Consider the following 6,270-nt stretch of genomic DNA (forward strand, 5'->3'; position numbering starts at 1 on the left):
CTAAAACATGCAGGACTGTGGCCTTCCAGGACCAGGACTGGACACCCCGGTACAGCACAGTTCATAGCCGAGGTAATTCAAAGTGCTTCACACAAAACTATAAGAAGACAGATAAAATCAGTCCACAGAACATAAACACAATTATTAATGACTTACATTAAAAGCAAAGAGGCAGATCAAATCCATCCACAAAAACACAAATATAATCAATAATTAGAAGAGGACAGATAGAATACTTTCATATGCACAACCGAACAGAACTGTTGTCAGCCTGGATGTGAACACCGTCAGAGTTGAGGCCCGTCTCACATCTTCTGAAATCCAGTTCCAGATTATAGCTGCATACAGAATCTCTTTGGCAGAATGGACATCATGAAACAACAAAGGATGGACGATGCTGGAAGAGAAATGGGCACACGTCACACATCTGCAACACATAGAGTTAATGAGGTTGTTGATGCTGCTTATGGGATGTTGTTCCACTTTCTGAATGGGTTGATCACATTATCAGACATGTCCGTTCACAGCATCATGTGACCAGCTGCCTGCTGTTTGAAAGGATGTCTAAGATGAAGGAGTTGCTTGTCTACAGCTCTAACTGCCTCTAGCTGCCTCTAGCTGCCATGCCAGCATCCACTATGCTACCAGCCTGTGCTGGTCCTGTGGACGCCTTTGTAGCACAGTTATGACACAAACTTTGAGCTGCATCTGGATTTTTCCAGACTTGGGGAGATGGCAAAATGTACCTTACGCAGACTAAGGCCAGGTCGTGGTTTCCACATGTGGCCTTTAAAAGCTTGCAATGAAGGTGAACACCATCCTGTTCATTAGGTAAACACTGGGCGGTCACACAGGGCTGCCATGGATGTCTCTACAGGCTGCTGTGTCTTTGCACTTTTTATAGAATATAAATCACTGACTGGGCTGTAGCACCGTGTCAGTGATGATTCCTGAGATGAGATGAGCTCGATGGGTGAACATAGCCCAGGAGCAGCCTCCTGTGTTTGGCCTCTGCTGATGGAGAGCATGAACAAATCAAAGCAGCTCCACAGTACTGAACTGACTACCTTAATTAGAGCTCTTTAATGATTAATTCAAAGGTGTGGATGACTTCAGCATGGTTGGCAGCCAGGACTTGGGTGGAGGACACGTAAACCCTGGCTTTAGCAGTAAACAGTTGCTCCTCATCTGCTACAACCAGCAGCATGAAGCTACGAGGTGCCTCAGGGCTTCTTTATGTCTAAAGAACAACCGTGGCTGTGATAAGCTCTGTTAGTCCTAATATACAGCCTGCTGACAGAAGGATGCAGAACTGGATGGCTGTTTACCTGTATCATGACATCTCTGTTGTCCTTGATCTCAACCTGTAATAAAAGCTTTTGCATAACGCAGCTGAGTCTCCTGAGAGGCCTTCAGGCAGGAGCCGATCTGATCTGACCAGATTGTCATTACAGCATGGATGGCTTTACAGAGCTCTACCTTTATAGGAAGCACTTGTTAGTACAGAGATTAGGCAGCTGTATTTCATGGTTGTTCTGGTTCTGTGTTCACTGTACTGATATTTGTATATTTGATATTAAATTGTGAGGAGCTGTAATCTTTACTCCAGATGTCTACAACGTCATCCTGAACAGTCAAAACAACCAGTAGAGACATCTGTCAGAACACTAGCTGCAGGTATGCTGAGGTTATTATAGGTCAGATAAACTGTTGTGCACGATGCTGCTGATGTGATGCTGGCCCTCCAATGCATCTGAACCATGTTAACAAAACTACAGGTGACTGCCGGTAGTGCGATCATGTTAGCAGGTGGTTTATGAAAAATGACCCTGTGGTCTAAATGTACTTAAACTTCAGCCTCAGGCTGCTGTGACGTGGCCGTAGAATTTCATATGTGGCTGCAGTGTCCCAGCCCATCAGAGAAGCTGCCTCCTGCTGAGATAACTACAGATGTGTTGGACATCATTTTACCAGGTCAAACCTTTAATTGAAGATATCTGTCATTACATTTTGAACAGGCAGAATTCCACTTTGAGATATCTACAACATCATTTTAACAAAGTCAAACCTGATTTAGGATATGTAGAAAGAAGCAGGTGTAGGAGTCATGTAGACATCTTGAATATCTTTAACCTGAATAATGCAGAGTCAGAATTTAACTGTAAATATCAGAGACTCAGATTACAACGAGTCATAGTTCATCTGCAGATATCTGCCTCTGACCTGTAAACAGCCCATCCATATGAATGCTAGAAGTACTCTGGATGCTGTCGGTCTTTGGCATGTTGTCCTTCATCAGATAGTTCCTGCAGACACAGAGCAGACACGTAGGAGTGGAGGCATGAAGCCGGAGTCACAGTGGGAAAATGTTTGGCATAAAAATTCTAAATAAATGAATCTGAGACTTTTAGACCCCTATATATATATATATATAGGAAGCCTGTCTGCTTAAATGTTTCTAACAACTCACTTGAACTGTCAGACTCATGTGCTAAAATGTTTTTTTTGTTTTTTCCCTCATTTTTATTGTTTTTTGATATAATTGCTGCACAATGTACTCTTAAACATGCAATTAGGCTTCTTTATGTATAAAGAAATGGGAAAGTTGCATACATTCGTATTTTGGCCTATTTTCAAGCCGAGCTTTGTTGCTGTTGTCCTCCTTTGACTTTGCCAGTTTAGCAAATAAGAGACGATTAAAATAAATGAGCCTAGATTGATCCTGATACATGGTAAGAGGAAGACTGATGGGGCAGGCAAGCAAAAGGGATGATTACAACTGTCCTGGCTTGATGACAAATGGCCCTGTATTGTGCTGCAGAGAGGTAGATTTCTTTTTTTTTATCAGCTTGCATCAAAACACTTCAGTGATACCACACAGCCATCACTACCATCACCAATATCAGCGTTTCCATCGTTCTAGTTCCTGCCCTGCTGTGACCATACAGAGCCTGTGGTCCAGGGAGATAGTGTTGGAGGGAACATGACAGGTCGTGGCCTGACATTGGAATTCTGGGATCATGTGAATCAGGACGTGTAGAAATTTCACAGGTTCTATTCACTGGAGAGCAACTGACAGATCCAACTGTATAGAAGGCCTGGAATGGATGGAGAGCGGTACAGTACATTTATATTACATCTATGTCTGTATAAAAATGTCTAATTTCTACCAATCAGATGAGAACATGTGATCACACACAGTGTCTCCACATGTGGAAACTTCTGCTCTGCTCTCGATCTCATGGAGTAGCGGCTGGAACATTGTACGCTGTTTTTTCTTCTTTTCCCCCACAACCCCAGTGAGGATTAAGCTGTGTCCAGATAATGGATGATGGACGGATGGATGAATGGATGGATGGATGGATGGATGGATGGATGGATGGATGGATGGATGGATGGATGGATGGATGGACAGACAGATGGAAGGAAGGAAGGAAGGAAGGAAGGATGGATGGATGGATGGATGGATGGATGGATGGATGATGGATAGACGGTTGGATGATGGATGGATGGTTGGATGGATGGATGGATGGATGGATGGATGGATGGATGGATGGATGATGGATGGATGATGGATGGACGGATGGATGGATGGATGGATGGATGGATGGATGGATGGATGGATGGATGGATGGATGGATGATGTTTTCAGTGTGGTAGGTTGCTGCCTTGAGGTTGATGATTTTATAAACAGTAGTATATAGATAGCTCAACGGGTGGAGACAGTAGTGTGATGTGCACAGCCAGTGGCAGGCTCTTCCCTGCCGTCTACATCCAGTGGGTCAGAATACTGACCAACAGAACGTCCACTTGTTCTTCTGTTTGATCCCTTTGGTGTGAATGGAGTGGTTGAAGCCAGATGAGCATGTTGTCATTGCTACAGAGAGAAATGATGCCGATCATGCATGTTGAGGAAGCTTGGTGAAAATACAGACACAGAAACTGAATGTAAATACGTTGTTGGGACTCAGGAGAAGGCCTGTCCTGAAGCTGGACCAACACGGGTTGGGCTGCTAAACTAACTTACATTCTATGATTTCATTAGCAGACGCTTTCATCCAGAGCGACGTACATCTGAGAGTAGATCACATTCATGCACCAATGGCGACAGAGCTGCCATGCGAGGTGCTGCCTGTCATCAGGAGCACCTTCGGGTTCGGTGTCTTGCCCAAGAACACTTGGACTGTGGAGGGATCAGAGGATCATGTATGAGTCCTTCATTCATTCTATGTGTGGCAGGAATGATCAATTAAATGTTATTTTAACCAAAATAGTAATTATTTGGGGGGGAAAGAACAGATTTATTGTATTTTATTTAGTTTTTTTAGCCTTTATTTAACCGGGTCGGTCCTGTTGAGATACTACGAGCTGCTTTTCCAGGGCAGCCTGGCCAAGGCCTGAGAGCACCCCCCAACAGGACAGAAGGAAATCAGAAAATTGCCAAAACTTGATATTTTCACCTTCTCTTAATCTAAACAGCCGGTTAAAAAGGGCTCAGCCTTGTTCCAGTGAGTCAGTAGAGACTGAAGTCATGGTACCAGTTCTGAACCTTCTCAGCCTGCAGCTCTACCAAATGTGATGCAGCAGAATTAAAGCTGAACCCGTTTTCATCATAGCTGGACCAGGCAGCTTCTCAGCTGCCTTCAAGACGTACAAAAAACACAGCGACCTCTGCAGTGAAGTGACGCTGCACATTAGTTCAGAAACAGGAAATGGTGGCGCTTAACATGTGTGTGTGCAGCCAGTGATTACACACAGTGATCATGTTATAATCAGGACTTATTGGGGTTGAATTACTGCATTTAGTATAAAAATAAATGATCATTCATGGACTGTTGGTGTGGTATAATGGGATCTGAAGGCACAGAGGAAGCCTGATGTCATTTAAAAGGGACGGAGGAGGTGCTCCAACATGTGGTCCGTGCTGCCAATTAGAGCTCAGCACATTACTCTGAGAGTGAAATGCAGCAGATAATAAAGGTAGATGGTAGATAGGCTTAAGTTTGATTTAGGAGGAGGAGCAGGAGGACCAAGCCAGAGAGTCAAGATCCTGAGAAAGCATCCTCGCACAGATATCCGTCAGCCTGATGAGCCAGAGGACAGAAGCAATTACACCGAGAGCAAGAATAACACAGGGTTTAGGAACTAAAAACATTACTGTAAGGATGTGCCACGACAAGTCAGCTTTAAAATCTCATTTGAAGAGGAGTAATTGCAGCGGATGTTATTTATGAATCTCGTAGTAAAATGTACCAAAACGTCTGTGTGATCTACAGCCTCCCTCCACCTCAGGAGTTTGCATTTAAATTGGAATATTTATTCATTCATATGGTGTAAATCATGTGACACCGTGTTCTGCATTTATCTTTCATGAGCCTGCCTTTACATTTCATTTTACATTTGAAGAAAGTAAATTGTATTGCTGTGCCACTGGCAGGCCTGGCGATGACTTAATGTAATGAAATGTTCACTGGTAACCAATTACTCTGGAGGCATGCAGAACAAATTGTATTTAAGGAGGTGCCATTTTCATCCTCACTTAAATAAATCTGATAATGCAATTTGATGAACACAGAATAAAATGTTTCATTGCTTAATAGATTTGGAGAGCAGAATCCTGTGGAAGCTCTGACAGATTCAGGGGAGGATTTCAGTGTGTTCTGATTATTTCCGTTATTGGAGCTACACTAGCTCTAACACTGATGGGCGTTAATTCAGACTCAGATTATCCAGAAGCAGAATGGGTGTAATGGCTCAGAAAAACAGGCCACAACACTTGAGATGGGCAGGAAAAAATAAACTTGCAGTGTGCTGAGTTGGATCCGCCACATTAAGTGCTATTCCAAAGCAAGTGGCATTAAGTGGTAATGGGTTATAAAACCCTCCAACATGGGCTCTGCATCAATACTGCCTCCCTGATTACAGCCTGCCCCTGCTGAGCGTCTTGTGTTGTATGGAGGCTCATTTCTTTCACGGTGATGGAAAATGAGTCCTGAACGTATAGCAGGTGGAGGGTAGACATCAAACACCGAAAGGACTGTTTCCACCATTTATTTCCTGTAGATGACTATTATAACCAGCACATCACTGGTCCTCTCTTATGAGCATGAGGCTGCCTCAGAACATGCAGCAGCACCGGGAGCCTCTGATGAAGAACATGTTGGACAAGCAACAGCTCACATCAAGAAGTAGAAGCTATACGCTAAGATTCTCCTCCTAAACTGTTAAACAATGAAAACAATATGCAGAAAACCAAACAATGCCACCTGG

This window comes from Stegastes partitus, unplaced genomic scaffold, assembly GCF_000690725.1.
Source record: "Stegastes partitus isolate 25-593 unplaced genomic scaffold, Stegastes_partitus-1.0.2 Scaffold6, whole genome shotgun sequence".
In the NCBI taxonomy this organism is placed as follows: domain Eukaryota; kingdom Metazoa; phylum Chordata; class Actinopteri; family Pomacentridae; genus Stegastes; species Stegastes partitus.